The 16,735-nt window shown below is 45.1% G+C and overlaps 1 protein-coding gene across 1 annotated transcript in view; it reads right to left on the bottom strand.

Moving 5' to 3' along the window:
- The window catches only part of nt5e (5'-nucleotidase, ecto (CD73)), a 137,206-nt gene that overhangs the window by 43,157 nt on the left and 77,314 nt on the right, over positions 1-16,735 (bottom strand). The gene's annotated exons all lie outside the window — the stretch shown is intronic.

The raw sequence follows: 16,735 nt of genomic DNA, 5'->3' as shown, positions 1-16,735 counted from the left end.
CTTGAGATGATAAAAGGGTAACAACAAACATTCCAAATAAAATAAAGGGAAATGCTCATGGGAGAAGAGGGGTCAGGCCTATTTTAGTTGATAATAATTTACAGTTATAGCTTTTCATTTGAATTATAATGGAGGGCAGAGCCTCCTGTTAGAATTTTCTTTTACAGTGCTTAGATGCTGTTTGTGTTAACTTTGTGTTTGTCCGTTTTGCTGGGAAAGATAAAGCAAATCCACATATTCAGTCAGTAGAGCAGCAACTAGTTGGTTCCTCATCTTTGTTTTATTCTTTCATGGGATGTGGGTATCACTGCCAAGGCCAGCATCCTTATTTACCACAACTCAATGGCTTGTGAGGCTATTTCAGAGGGAATCAAGAGTGAACCATATTGCCGGAGGTCTGGAGTCACATGTAAGCCAAACCAGGTAAGAATAGATTGCTTTTCCTAAAGAATATTAATGAACCAGATGGCTTTTACAACAATTGATGATAGTTTCAAGGTCAGCATTATTGACACTAGCTTTCAATTCTTGTTCATTAGACGCATTTAAATTCCATCAGCTGCAGTGGATTTGAATCCACATCCCAACAGCATTAGCCCGGGTCTCCCAATTAGTAGTCCAGTAACATTACTACTACACCACCATTATCCAGGCTGTCATTTGTCTCTACTCACACAAGTCAGATCTGAAATTATTTATCATCTTTGAAATGCTAAGTAGAAGCATGCTTCCAGTCCCTCATCAGCTGTCTATCTAAAAACAACCGAGCTGTTTAATACAGCAATCAGTGAAAATAGACCAGAGTGATTCATTTGGTGATTAATTAGGATGTGGGGAGGAGGCAACAGTTTATACTGCTACTAGTGGTATGATTAACCAAAATCTTGTCTACCTGTTTGTTGAGAATAGGGTCTGAGGCTCCTTTGGGGAAACTTACTTAGCGAGGAAATGATTGACTTTTGTCTCCAAGGCGTTTGATTGGATTTGTCCTGCTTTTTGTTGACAGCATATATCTGAGCAATTTTCCAATTTGTCAGGTTGGCACCAGTAGCTGTATCCATACAGCTTGCCTAAGGGTGCAGTTAGTTCTGGAACACAAGTCTTCAGTACTGCAGTTGGGATGTTGTGTGCAGAGCTTTGATCTGATCCATTGGGTGTGGGATCCTTATCTCTGTCTACAGCATGCTATTTCCATTGTTTAACATGAATGGAGTCCTATATTGTAGCTTTATCAGGTTGGCACCACATTTTAGCTATGTCTCGTGCTGTTCCTCACATGTTCTCCTACACCCTTCACTGAATAAGGATTAATAATTTGGGTTGATGGCAATTGTAGAACAAGGGATATGTCGGGCCATGAGATTACATGGTGTGGTTGAATACGATTCTACTACTGCTGTTGTTCCATAGTTCTTCATGGATTTAGTTTTGTGCTGCTAGATCTGTTGTGAGTCTATCCAATTTAGCACAGTAGTAGTGCCACACATGACAAAGGGTGTCACAATTTTGTATCAATAAGGACTGTTCACAGGTCACTCCTACAAATATGATCATAGACAGATGCACTTGCAGCAGATAAATTGGTAAGGACAAGTAGGTTTTCCCTCATGTTGGTTCTCTCACAACCAGCCATAACTCCACTCTGGCAGCAATGTACTTCAGGATTCAGCTGGCTCATCAGTAGTGATACTACAGAGTCACTCTTAGTGATGGACATTGAAGTTCCCCACCAATAGGACATTCTGTGATACAGCTAACATTAACACTTCTTCCAGGCAATGTTCATCGTAGAGCAGCACTGATTCTTGGAGTTTGAAGTCAATGTTCAGGACTCCCAGGGAAAGTTCCTCCCAAATGTTTACTTCTATATCAATACCACTGGTGGTGCAGCCCTGCCAGTGGGATGCCCTGGTGATGGTGGAGTCTAGGACATTTGCTGATAAGTATAACTATGTCAGGCTGTTGCTTGAATAGGCTGGGGGACAGCTCTCTGTGGTTAGCTTAAAAATAGTATCAAACTTTAAAGAAAGATCATATAATTGCACAAGGATGGGTGGCAGGTCAGGAGACTGGACAGAATATAAAAAACAGCACAGAAAGACTAAAAGATTCATAAGGAGGGAAAAATTAAGAGTACAAGAGAAAGCTAGTTAGAAATACAAAAACAGATAGTAAGAGTTTTTATGGATATTTAAATAAGAGATTTAGCAAAGTGAGGGTTGCTACTGTAGAAAGTGAGTCGGGGAGTTAATAACGGAAAATAAGGAGATGGCAGATAAATTGAACAGGTATCTCACATCAGTCTTCATGACAGAGATATAAGTAACATCCTAGAAATAGCTGTAAGGCAGGATCTTTAGGTCGGTGAGCGGGGGATGGGGCGGAGTTCCGCCTGACATCACCCTGCATCATTTCAATTTTCAGGAAAGTGGGGGCGCAGCCGAATCAGCTGTGTGCCCGCCGACCTGTCAACGGCCTATTGAGGCCATTTAAAAAGTCATTCACATAATTAACGGACCTTAGGGTTGGAAGGCAGGCCAGGAGCCCTGGCAGGATTCAGAAAAAACATGAAACCTCATCCACGGGCAGGATGAGGTTTCATGAGGGTTTTTAAAAATGTAATAAATGTTTGAATTAAAGTGATGGACATGTCCCAACTTGTGACAACGTCAGGGAAATTTTTTCAACATTTACCTTCAAAGTTTTAATTCAGAGCCGATCTCCCTAAGGCATCACTTAGCACTCTCAGCTGAGGGAATCCACTCCCGCCCGCACAGGGAACGCATAGCACTTCCTGGTGGATGTCACTCTGGGCAAGCCTTAATTGGCCTGCCCACTTAAAATGGTGGCGCGCCCCCAATCGGGGGCACTGATAGGAGGCACGCCTGCCTGTGCCCGCTCCTGCACTTCTCCCCCCGATGGGGTAAAAATTCTTCCCCAGGAAATGGAAAGGAGAGAGGAACTCCAGGAAAATTACAATCAACAAGGAATAGGTACTTAGCAAATTGTTGGAGTTGCGGACTGACAAGTCCCTGGGCCCTGATGGACTTCATCCTAGGGTCTTGAAAGAAATGGCTACTCTGTTAGTTGATGCATTGGTTTTAATTTTCCAAATTTCCTCAGGGCGGAATCATCCCAGGTTTTCACTAAGTGGGAAAAAGGATGTTTTATCTGCAGGCCGCAATGGTGGCTTTTCACACCCTATTGTCTCATTCCTGGTGCATCCTACCTCATTAATAATGCATTCCTGGGAAACATGCTGGATTGCCGGTGGGCGGCCTCTGATTTGTTCATCCCGCCACCACCTCAGGCCTTCACTAACTGGACGCCAGATTTAAAGGCTGCCTCTGCACAGAGCTAGCATTCTTCAAGGGATAGGAAGCTGCTGGGAACAGATGGCTGTCAAAGGGAGGGAACACGCTGCCATCAAATTTAGCGATGCCCCCCTTGAGCGCTTGCTAGACACAGTGGAAGCCCACCGCGAAGTCCTCTATCTCACTCTGGGCAAAGACCAGCAAGCAAGGTCACCATGGGAGGCGGTGGCAATTGTTAAAACCCTGCAAAAGAGGACAGCCACTCAGTGCTGAAAGAGGATAAATGGTCTCATCTATTCTGCCAGGGTAAGTCACTCTTCTTATCATTCTCAACTCACACCCTCACAAACCTTTCACACATCCATAGGGATCTCACACCACATGGGACAACACTACTAACTCTCACACACACTCTCACATCTCCATCAGGCTCATATCCTCTCGAGCTCACATCCTCATTCCTGTCTCTGGCTCCACTCATCACACAAACATTCCATGCAGTGCCATGTGCCCTGCTCACACTCTTTCCATCTGTTTTCATGCAGGAGAAGCTGGTTCATAACATCAGGGAGAGGTCCCAGACCGGGGGTGCAGTGGCCCACATTAGGTCACTCACTCACTTTGAGGAGCGTGCCATTGTGCTCACTGTTAAGGACGTGGACCATGCCTGTGGCAATAGTGAGGTGGTGGAGAACACTCATTTGAGGATCTCTCTCTCAACACAACTGTGAGTTCTCTCTCTCCTGCTTTGGACTCTGCTGCCATGCACTCATTATCTCTATTTTGGTTCACAGGGAGCTCTGCCAAGTGACCAAAACCCTCAGCCAGCCAGACCCTCTGCTCCATCCAGGTCCTCACCTCCAGCCAAGAGGATACCTCATCCACTGAAGAGCTGAAATAAGCAGCCTGGAAGACCTATCACAGCGCTTACCCACACCCTTCACCAGTGCAGACCCGCACTGAAGGCATCAGAGGCAACAGAGCCAACCACTGCACAGGCTGTCTCTACCGCTGCTGCGGATGTCAGGGCAGCACCTAAAAGAAGTGGTAGGCCTAGAAAAGTTAAGGGTTTATGATCACAAGTGGCTGCATGGGTGAACACATTTTGTCACTTTATAATCTGAAAATATATTCACGTTCACTGAATAATATGTAACGTGTCTTTCAGCCTCATTGACAGGCTTCACTAATCCTCCCCCTGCAACCCCCCAACTAGTAGTTCAGTTGCACGTAGCAGGACGAGTGATTCTGGGGGGAGAAATGTGTGTGGGGCAGAGCCGTTTGTCCACGAGAATCCGCACAACATCCAATGCATGTGTTCTTCCAGGGCTCCAGCATCCTCTGCTCCTTGGATATCCACGATGTGTGCAAAACCCTAAATAGTAAGTCCCAACCTCTGCAGGTCATACTTGTCAAGATGTGTTCTGGGCTAGCGTGTTTTCCCACTGGCGTTGGCAGTAAATTTCTCATGGGGGCACAATTCTGGTGAGCAGCGCTCATAATTAGATGCAAATGTATTGAAATGATAATCCTGACATGGTCGGCGGGCAATGCGGCCCACCATTGATGAGTGGAGCGGACGACTGTAAGCTGGTTTCACGACAGCATGAAACGATTTTTGGCCTTATCGCCATATTGTCCCCTCACACCAACCATGACGCCCGACACCAACGGGCAAGGAAAATTCCGGCCATATATTCGGGGAAGGTTCCATTAGATTGGAAAATAACGAATGTAACTCCTTTATTCAAAAGGGAGGGAGATAGAAAGCAGGAAACTACAGGCCAGTTAGCTTAACATCTGTCATAAGGAAAATGTTAGAAACTATTATTAAAGATGTTATGGCAAGGCACTTAGAAAAATTCAAGGCAATCAGAGTCCACATTGTTTTTTGAAAGGGAAATCCTGTTTTACAACTTTATCGGAGTTCTTTGAAGGAGTTACATGTGCTGTGGATAAAGGGGAGGTACTTTATTTAGATTTTCAGAAGGCATTTGATAAGGTGCCACGTCAAAGGTTATTGCAGAAAATAAATCTCATGGTGTAGTGGGTAACATATTGGTATGGTTAGAAGTTTGGTTAGCTGACAGGAAACAGAGAGTAGGCATAAATGGATCAATTTTTGCTTGGTAAGATGTAATGAGTGGTGTACCACAGGCATCAGTGCTGAGATCTCAACTGAAAATGACTTGGATGAAGGGACTGAAGGAATGGTTGCTAAATTTCCTGAAGACACAAAAATAGGTAGGAAAATAAGTTGTGAAGAGGTTACAAAGGGACATAGGTTAAGTGAGTGGGCAAAGATTTGGCAAATGAAGTATTATGTGGGCAAATGTGAAACTGTCCATTTTGGCATGAAGAATAAAAATGCTTATTATCTAAATGGTGAGAGATTGCAGAGCTCTTAGACTCAGAATGATCTGGGTGTTCTAGTACATGAATCACAAAAGGCTAGAATGCAGCTACAGCAAGTAATTAGGGAAGATAATAGGATATCATTGTTTATTGTGAGGGGCAATCGAATATAAAAATAGGGAGGTTATGCTTCAGTTATACAAGGCGTTGGTGAGACCACATCTGGAGTACTGTATACAGTATTGGTCTCCTTATTTGAGGAAGGATGTAAATGCATTGGAAGCAGTTCAGAAAAAGTTTACTGGACAAGTACCAGGAATGGGGGTTGTCTTATGAGGAAAGCTTGGACAGGCTAGGCTTGTATCCACTGGAGTTTAGAAGATTAAGAGACAACTTGATTGAAACCTTTAAGATCCTGAGGGGTCTTGAAGGCTAGGTGTGGAGAGCACGTTTCCTCTTGTAAAACTAGCTTAAAAAGTGAGGTAAAAACAAAAAAACTGCGGATGCTGGAAATCCAAAACAAAAACAGAATTACCTGGAAAAACTCAGCAGGTCTGGCAGCATCGGCGGAGAAGAAAAGAGTTGACGTTTCGAGTCCTCATGACCCTTCGACAGAACTTGCGTTCGAGTCCAAGAAAGAGTTGAAATATAAGCTGGTTTAAGGTGTGTGTGTGGGGGGCGGAGAGATAGAGAGACAAAGAGGTGGAGGGGGGGTGGGGGTGTGTGGTTGTAGGGACAAACAAGCAGTGATAGAAGCAGATCATCAAAAGATGTCAACGACAATAGTACAATAGAACACATAGGTGTTAAAATTAAAGTTGGTGATATTATCTAAACGAATGTGCTAATTAAGAATGGATGGTAGGGCACTCAAGGTATAGCTCTAGTGGGTTTTTTTTATATATATAATGGAAATAGGTGGGAAAAGGAAAATCTTTATAATTTATTGGAAAAAAAAGGGAAGGGGGAAACAGAAAGGGGGTGGGGATGGGGGAGGGAGCTTACGACTTAAAGTTGTTGAATTCAATATTCAGTCCAGAAGGCTGTAAAGTCCCTAGTCGGAAGATGAGGTGTTGTTCCTCCAGTTTGCGTTGGGCTTCACTGGAACAATGCAGCAAGCCAAGGACAGACATGTGGGCAAGAGAGCAGGGTGGAGTGTTGAAATGGCAAGCGACAGGGAGGTTTGGGTCATTCTTGCAGACAGACCGCAGGTGTTCTGCAAAGCGGTCGCCCAGTTTACGTTTGGTCTCTCCAACGTAGAGGAGACCACATTGGGAGCAACGGATGCAGTAGACTAAGTTGGGGGAAATGCAAGTGAAATGCTGCTTCACTTGAAAGGAGTGTTTGGGTCCTTGGACGGTGAGGAGAGAGGAAGTGAAGGGGCAGGTGTTGCATTTTTTGCGTGGGCATGGGGTGGTGCCATAGGAGGGGGTTGAGGCCCATCCACCACTACTCTCCTCCGTCTGGCTGAACTTGTTCTCACACTGAACAATTTCTCCTTCAATTCCTCTCACTTCCTCCAAATAAAAGGTGTGGCTATGGGTACCCGCATGGGCCCCAGCTATGCCTGTCTCTTTATGGGGTATGTGGAACATTCCTTGTTGCAGTCCTACTCCGGCCCCCTTCCACAACTCTTTCTCCGGTACATCGATGATTACTTTGGTGCCGCTTCATGCTCTCGTCAGGACTTGGAAAAATTTATTAATTTTGCTTCCAATCTCCACCCCTCCATCATTTTCACGTGGTCCATCTCTGACACTTCCCTTCCCTTCCTTGACCTCTCTGTCTCAATCTCTGGTGATAGACTGTCCACCAATATCCATTACAAACCCACCGACTCCCACAGCTATCTTGACTACAGCTCCTCACACCCTGCTTCCTGTAAGGACTCCATCCCATTCTCTCAATTCCTTCGCCTCCGTCGCATCTGTTCCGATGATGCTACATTCAAAAACAGTTCCTCTGACATGTCCTCCTTCTTCCTTAACCGAGGTTTTCCACCCACGGTCGTTGACAGGGCCCTCAACCGTGTCCGGCCCATCTCCCGCGCATCCGCCCTCACGCCTTCTCCTCCCTCCCAGAAACATGATAGGATCCCCCTTGTCCTCACTTATCACCAGCCTCCGCATTCAAAGGATCATCCTCCGCCATTTCCGCCAACTCCAGCATGATGCCACCACCAAACACATCTTCCCTTCACCCCCCTTATCGGCATTCCGTAGGGATCGCTCCCTCCGGGACACCCTGGTCCACTCCTCCATCACCCCCTACTCCTCAACCCCCTCCTATGGCACCACCCCATGCCCACGCAAAAAATGCAACACCTGCCCCTTCACTTCCTCTCTCCTCACTGTCCAAGGACCCAAACACTCCTTTCAAGTGAAGCAGCATTTCACTTGCATTTCCCCTAACTTAGTCTACTGCATCCGTTGCTCCCAATGTGGTCTCCTCTACATTGGAGAGACCAAACGTAAACTGGGCGACCGCTTTGCAGAACACCTGCGGTCTGTCCGCAAGAATGACCCAAACCTCCCTGTCACTTGCCATTTCAACACTCCACCCTGCTCTCTTGCCCACATGTCTGTCCTTGGCTTGCTGCATTGTTCCAGTGAAGCCCAACGCAAACTGGAGGAACAACACCTCATCTTCCGACTAGGGACTTTACAGCCTTCTGGACTGAATATTGAATTCAACAACTTTAAGTCGTAAGCTCCCTCCCCCATCCCCACCCCCTTTCTGGTTCCCCCTTCCCTTTTTTTTCCAATAAATTATAAAGATTTTCCTTTTCCCACCTATTTCCATTATATATATAAAAAAAAACCCACTAGAGCTATACCTTGAGTGCCCTACCATCCATTCTTAATTAGCACATTCGTTTAGATAATATCACCAACTTTAATTTTGACACCTATGTGTTCTATTGTACTATTGTCGTTGACATCTTTTGATGATCTGCTTCTATCACTGCTTGTTTGTCCCTACAAGCACACACCCCCACCCCCCCCCCACCTCTTTGTCTCTCTATCTCTCCGCCCCCCACACACACACACCTTAAACCAGCTTATATTTCAACTCTTTCTTGGACTCGAACGCAAGTTCTGTCGAAGGGTCATGAGGACTCGAAACGTCAACTCTTTTCTTCTCCGCCGATGCTGCCAGACCTGCTGAGTTTTTCCAGGTAATTCTGTTTTTGTTTTAAAAAGTGAGGGGTTGTCATTCAAGGCAGAGAGGGGGACAATTTTTTTTTCTCTGACAGTAGTGAGCCTTTGGAACACCTTTCCTCAAAAGGCGGTGGAAGCAGATTCTTTGAAGGCTGAGCTAGATAGATTCTTGATAAAGAAGGGGCAAAAGGTTATTGGGGGTAGGCAGGACGCCACAATCCAGGTCAACCATGATTTTATTGAATGGCATAGCAGGCTGGAGTGGCCTATACATGTTCCTAATTCATATACTTGTATGGGCACAAGTCCCCATATATTAGAGAGAGAAAATTTGCAAGATCACCTGGGCTGTTGTGCCTTTTTTGTGTCTGAATCTGATGCCTAGGTCAATGCTGAGTGGTCCATCCTGTTTTATTCTTATTTTACTTTTTGGCAGCAGTTTGATACAACTGAGTGGCTTTCTCACCATTTCAGAATGCAGTTAAAAGTCAAGCGCATTGCTATGGATCTTGAGTCATATGTAGGCCAGATTTAATAACGACGGCAAATTTCCTTTCTTACAGGACATTGAGTTTTAACAGCAATTCAATAGCTTCATGGTCACCATGACTGATAAGAGCTTTTGTATTCCAAATTTATTTGAATTAACTGAGTTCAAATTCACAAACCACAATAGTAAGATTGGATCTAACATCTGTAGATTATTAGTCCATGCCTCTCTAGTCCAGGAATATTTCCACTATACTACTGCATCCAAAATGCATATTCCTGTTTTATAACATCAACATTAGTTATAAAACAGGTTTATTATAATTTTAGACTTATTTCAGCATCTGTTGAAAGCTTAAAAAAATCCAGTTCAGGGAAGCTGGTATTTCCTTTGCTCTGTATGCATTTTAGGGTTAAAGAGAGGGTAAATATTCTGCTAAGGAACAAATCATATAAGGTGTATTGATCCAATACTGACTGTCATTACTGCACATTTACAGACCACCCAGAATACAATAGAAACAGAGGCCGGGATTTCCAGCCCTGTTGTGGAAGGACCCGCCGCAGGGGATGTAGTTGCCCAGCTAAAAGTCCATTGACTTTCGGCAGGACTGTAGAATACGAGCAGCAGCATGGCCAGAAAATCCCACCCAAAGCTTGCAAAGGACAAGGGAAGCAATATCATGCTTTGACTCTCTCAGTTGCCATGGTGATATAGAGCAGAGTTTTGCCGTTGGCGGGGGATGGGAGAGGGTAGTCGGGAAGCTGACCGCCGCCCGCGATCAGCACAGCACCGCAATTTCACCCTGGCGGGGCCACTTAAGCACGTGTGGAACGCGAGCGACAGTGCTCAGCACTGCCTGTGTGGGCAGGGTGAGGAGTGTGAATGGGCCTAGCACAAACTTCATACATGGGCCCGAAAGAATGTTTCAATCTCCCTGAGGCATGGAGCTGCTTCAGGGAGATGAAGTGCTGTTTAAAAACATAATGCACAAAAAAAGTCATAAAACATGTCCCCTCATGTGACTCCTGTCACATGAGCAGGGACATGTTTTTACTTCAAGTGTTACGTTTTTATTTTATTTTAATTTGCTTTAGGAAACCTCGTCCCACCTTTAGATGAAGTTTCCTAAAAAATGCAAAGGCCGTTTGGCCTTTTTGCCTGTCCGTCAACTGTTAGGTTGAATGGACAGTGAAAATTTCAGGACAATTGTTAACTTAATGGCCTTAATAGGCTTTTTAATTGTCAGTGGGCGTGCTGCTGGCTCAGGCACGCATCCGCCGACTGAACTATCGCAAGAGTGCGCATTGATGTCGGCACGTTTGGCCGACGTCAACTCGCTTCATTTCACGCTTGGCGTGTCAGGCACACGCCCACGCACCGAGTGAAAAATCCTGCCAATAGTTTTGTCCATCTTACTTCCCAAATGTAGATTGATGGGATGGATGGATTCAAGAAGAATGCCAACTTAGATTCTGGGAGGCAGGCCTCTCAATGAGTTTTGGGAGCATGGGCAGGGGACAGGGAATAGACATAATTCAGATTTTTAACTTTTAGAATGGTGAAACCTGGTTTAATAGCTTGTGTGTTACGGATGTATTAACATGTTAGCAACACCTATTCCGATTACTGCAAAATGAAAACTTGTTAGTTTCCAGATTCTAGGTTCTGAATGGACTAAAAATTAACTTTGAAAGAAAATTTACAAATGGTCGGACAACAACAAAAGAGACAATAGATTAGTAAAAGGGTTTTCCATTGGAAAAGTGTGACATGCAGAAAGGGGCATGCAGACAGGATACCATGCCTGGGTGAGACAGGAATTTGGTGCAGGGGGAAAGAAGTGCTCCTTTTTTAAAACTTTTTTCAGACTTTACTGGTTGGAGAGTTTCCTTCCTTGTCTCCAAGCTAGGTGTGTACAACTTTCTATTAGTCATTTGTTAGTACAGAACTTGAGTATTGCTGAGAAAAGAGACTTTTTTGTCGAAGCTTTTTGTCTTGTACTCAGGACAATCTTCAAGAAAATACCAATGTCGGGGAAACAACACATTTATACTGCATGAGAAGGGAGTGCTAATTGGTTGGCGAGTGAACTCTGATTAGTAGAGATGTTGTCATGGAAAATGTACCAGTTGATTGTGACCGACAGTTGACTGTCATTGGCTGCCAAGCATTGTTTGAAATTTAAACCACGCAGGTTGACTCTGGTCATGACATTGCCCTGGGAACCAGCGAATGGCTGTCACTCATTTTGTTTAGCTGAAACAGGTGCAATGTGTGTACATGTCCTTTTTGTCTACAAATAACAGGGCCCTGTGTATTAATATATGTAGCTTCCAGGATACCCAAATGCGCTGCATGGCAAGCCTGGCTGACAACCTTAACTTGACTGTCAGCATAATTATTAGCACACAGAGGATTATTTAGCAAATGTTGTCCAATCACGGAATCACATCTAATGTTGCACAATGTGTTCTGAGTTTTGCAAGCTTGGGCTGGTTGGGTACAGCCTGTACCTTGCCCATTGCGAACCGTGGAGGGACATACTGTTTGATACGACCTGCCAGTCTTTTAAGATGTATGGCTCACATACCTAGCAGCACACTGGCATTGAAATTCATACACCACGTTACTCATTTGTGGGATAGGCAGAACGTCTTTTTGGATTAACAGCAGCATCCTGTTAATGGTGAATACCACTTGTGTTGCTACTGCATAGTAGTAGTGCGAAACAGCTAAGCTTCATTTGTTGCTCAAATTTTTGAGATAATCCCTGCCCTTCCACTGTAATTTGAGGTAGACTGATCACTTTTCAAGACCGAAAGTGATGGCCTTGGGCCCATTCATGACTTCGCATTATATACCACATGAAATGATCTGATCGGGGTAGCCATTATCCCACATGATGTCTTTGATGCACCCTATTTCAGCACAAATGGCTCGTACCCTATTTATGAGGCTGCTGATAAGGCCAATCTTATGGTGTGTAGAACTGTCAGAGTCCCAACTTGTGTATTGAGCAGTGAAGGTAGGCTAGCGGTAGACCATGGTAGAGAACCCTCTGGTGGTTTTCTCAACTAGTACATCAAGGAAAAGAAGTTCATTTGACTGCTCCATTTCAAAGGTAAATTTGAGTGCAGGATTGAGCCCATTAAGATATTTAAGGACATAAACAAAAATACCTGGAAAAACTCAGCAGGTCTGACAGCATCTGCGGAGAGGGATATAGTTGATGTTTTGAGTCCATATGACCCTTCATCAGAACTAAGACATATAGAAATGAGATTAAATATAAGCTGGTAGAAGGGGGTGGGATAGGAGAGTTCGATAGGGAGCCATTGACAGGTGGAGGCCAAGAAGAGACTGCCAAAGATCTCATAGACAAAAGGGTGTTGATGGCGGTGATATTATCTAAAGGATGTGCTAATGGGGACATTAAGGGAACCAAGCTAGTGGCAGATGGCCCTAGTGCAGGTGGGGTGAAAGGAAGGGATCAAATGGGCTAAAAGGTGGAGATGAAACAATAGATTGAAATAAATTTAAAAATAGGAGGGAAAAGAAAAAAATATAGTGTAAAAAAAAATATTGGAAAAAGGGGGATCGGAAAGGGGGTGGGGATGGAGGAGACAGTTCATGATCTGAAATTGTTGAACTCAATATTCAGTCTGGAAAGTTGTAAAGTGCCTAGTCGGAAGATGAGGTGCTGTTCCTCCAGTTTGCGTTGAGCTTCACTGGAACATTGCAGCAGGCCAAGGATGGACATGTGGGCATGAGAGCAGGGTGGTGTGTTGAAATGGGAATTATTACATGCAGTTGTGGATTTAAATTTAGCAAACCTATCATCCACATATCGGAAATATGCAAGGGGTAGGAAGTTGGGCATCATTCCATCAAAGGCATGTTTCTCATTGTACCCAACAAAGGTGTTTGCAGGAGCTGGGGCTCGAGGGGATCCCATGACATCATCTATTTGGGCATACATGGTGTCATGGTATTTTCTTGCAAATTGTCCTGTGGAGTGCAAGACGAAAAGCTTTGAAATGAATATTGCTGAAAGAGACATTTAAGTCCTGTACTGCCCAATAACTATTTGTATACCTGAGGTAGAGGTGCAACTAAAACCAAGTTCAGGATATCAACAACACAGTTCGATTGTAACCTTAGCTCCAACTCCCCCCTATTTGACCTGTCAATCAGATCCGCGATGATTTTATTGAATGGTGGAGCAGGTTAGAGGGGCCAAGAGGCCTACTCCTGCTTCTAATTTGTATGTTAGTATAAAAATGAATTGAAAAGTTAAAAAAAATAAAATTATCAAAAGATAAAGCAAGAATTGGGGAAAAGAAATGGCTTGGTATGCACAATTAATTGTTTTTCAATGATCATTGTTTTAGCTTCTGCTTTTCATTATTTTTGACTTCGTTATTTTTATTCATTCATGGGACGTAGGCTTCGCTGGCTGGGCCATCATTTATTACTCATCCCTAATTGCTCTTGAGAAGGTGGTGGTGAGCTGCTTTCTTGAACCACTGCAGTCTATGAACCACCCACAGTGCTGTTAGGAAGGGGGTTCCAGGATTTTGACCCAGTGACAGTGAAGGAACGGCGATATATTTCCATGTCAGGATGGTGAGTGGCTTGGAGGGGAATATCCAGGTGGTGGTGTTCCCATCTATCTGCTGTCCTTGTCCTTCTAGATGGTAGTGTTCATGGGTTTGGAAGGTGCTGTCTAAGGACCCTTGATGAATTCCTGTAGTGCATCTTGTAGATGGTACGCACTGCTGAGACTGTGCGTCAGTGGAGGAGGGAGTGAATGTTTGTGGATGTGGTGCCAATAAAGCAGGCTGCTTTGTCCTGGACGGTGTCAAGCTTCTTGTGTGTTGTGGGAGCTACTCTCATCCAGGCCAGTGGAGAGTATTCCACTACTATCCTGACTTGTGCCTTGTAGATGGTGGACAGACTTTGGGGAGTCAGGAGGCGAGCTACTCGTCGCATGATTCCTAGCCTCTGACCTGCTCTTGTGGCCACAGTATTTATATGGCTAGTCCAGTTCAGTTTCTGGTCAATGGTAACTGTCAGGATGTTGATAGTGGGGGATTCAGTGATTGTAATGCCATTGAACATCAAGGGGCGATGGTTGGACTCTCTCTTGTTGGAGATGATCATTATCTGACACTTGTGTGGCGGGAATATTACTTGCCAATAGTCAGCCCAAGCCTGGAAAATGTCCAGATCTTGCTGCATTTGGACATCGACTGCTTCAGTATCTGAGAAGTCACGAATGGTGCTCAATATTGTGCAATCATCAGCGAACATCCCCACTTCTGACCTTATGATGGAAGGAAGGTCATTGATGAAGCAGCTGAAGATGGTTGGGCCGAGGCCACCACTATGGGGATCTCCTGCAGTGATGTCCTAGAGCTGAGATGAGTGACCTCCAACAATCACAACCACCTTCCTTTGTGCTAGGTATGACTCCAACCAGGGAGAGTTTTCCCCTTGATTCCCATTGACTCCAGTTTTGCTAGGGCTCCTTAATGCCACACTCAATCAAACGGGGATTCGACGTCAAGGGCAGTCACTCTCACCTCACCTCGGGAGTTCAGTTCTTTTGTCCATATTTGAACCAAGGCTGTGATGAGGTCAGGAGCTGAGTAGCCCTAGTGGAACCCAAACTGGGTGTCAGTGATCAGGTTATTGCTACGCAAGTGCCACTTGACAGCACTGTTGATGACCCTTCCATTACTTTATAGTGTAGATTGCTGGGGCAGTAATTGGCTGGGTTGGATTTGTCTCGCTTTTTCTGTACAGGACATGCCTGGGCAGTCTTTCACATTGCCGGGTAGACACCAGTGTTGTAGCTGTACTGGAACAGCTTGGCTAGGGGCGCGGCAAGTTCTTCAGTTCTATTGCCGGAACATTGTCAGGGTCCATAGCCTTTGAGGTATCCAGTGCCTTCAGCTGTTTCTTGATATCACGTGGAATGAATTGAATTGGCTGAAGACTGGCTTCTGTGATGGCATCTTAATTACTCTCATATAAAGAAATCAAAGAATCATACAGCACAAAAGGAGGCCATATAATTGATTGGCTACCTTTTTCAGAAAGCCAGCACAGGTACAATCAGCTCTACTCTCCAGATGGAGTTTAATGACCTCCCTTGAGGCAAGTTTTGAGGTGGGAGGCATTTAATTGGCTGCCTCTCCTTGGTCAAATCAGGAGTGGGAACGTTTGTGGCTAGCCTTGCCACCCCACTGCCAATTGAGACACTGAAGTGGGCAACTAATGCCCACATAAGGGTTTCACCCCACAGTTGCTGGTATTCAACCACAGGTGGGCGGAAGAGTGGCCATGCCAGAAGCCCGAAAAGCAAACCCACAGGCACCCCGGGTTCCTGGTTCAAAGGCACTTGGTGCCTGCTTGAGGGACCCAGCTTCAGGAAGGCGGTGCCTGCTGACAGCCACCCCCTGCACTTGCTACTCATGCTCTCCCCACCCCTTCCCCTGCGACCCTCACCCATGATCCACATCCTGCCCTCGTTCCTGTGGCCAGGGTCCTTTGCTGATCTTGGCTATCTCCTTGGGCGCATTACCAGCCTTCGCTCCCCCACTGGCACTGCTTCCAATGGGCAGCTGCCAGGGAAGGGCACTTAAGTACCTAATTGGCACTTTTTACAATAGGCCTCCAGAAAGTAGGCAACTCTGGGCATCAATACCTCCTCCCATTCTTTACACCTTGCCTTCCAATTTTTTTCCTTTTCATTCATGGGATGTGAGCATCACTGGCGAAACCAGCATTTATTGCCCATCCCTAATTGCCCTTGTGGTGGTGAGCTGCCTTTTTGAACCACTGAAGTCCATGTGGTATAGGTATACCATAGTGTTGTTAGGGAGGGAGTTCCAGGATTTTGACACATTTTGAAAGTTACTGTTGACTCTGCTTCTACTGCCCTTTTAGATAATGCATTCAAACTCATAACAATTCAGTGCATTAAAACAAATTCTCTTTATCTCCCCTCTGGCTCTTTTGCCAAATATCTTAAAACTGCCTCCTCTGGTTCGTGACATTTTTGTCACTGAAAACAGTAGCCTGAATCTTATAGTACCCCCCCTAGGGGCAGTATGGTAGGCAGAAGGGGTGCATAAAATTGGCACATTGCCTGCTCTGCCTGCCCACCCACCCCTGAACCCGCTGCGATTCTGCCATTTGTGAGGGAAGTGTAGGGTGGCTCGCTCAAGGAAGGGAAGGGAAGTGTCAGAGATGCACCGTATGAAAGTGATGGAGGGGTGGAAATTGGAAGCAAGTTTGATAAATTTTTCCAGGTCCAGACGAGAGCATGAAGCAGCACCAAAGTAATCATCAATGTAGCGGAGAAAGTTATGGGAAGGGGGCCTGAGTAGGACTGGAACAAGGAA

The sequence above is a fragment of the Carcharodon carcharias genome, chromosome 2 (genome assembly GCF_017639515.1).
Source record: "Carcharodon carcharias isolate sCarCar2 chromosome 2, sCarCar2.pri, whole genome shotgun sequence".
Taxonomy (NCBI): Eukaryota; Metazoa; Chordata; class Chondrichthyes; order Lamniformes; family Lamnidae; genus Carcharodon; species Carcharodon carcharias.
The sequence above is the reverse complement of the archived record's forward strand: the minus strand, read 5'-3'. Positions and strand labels throughout refer to the sequence as shown.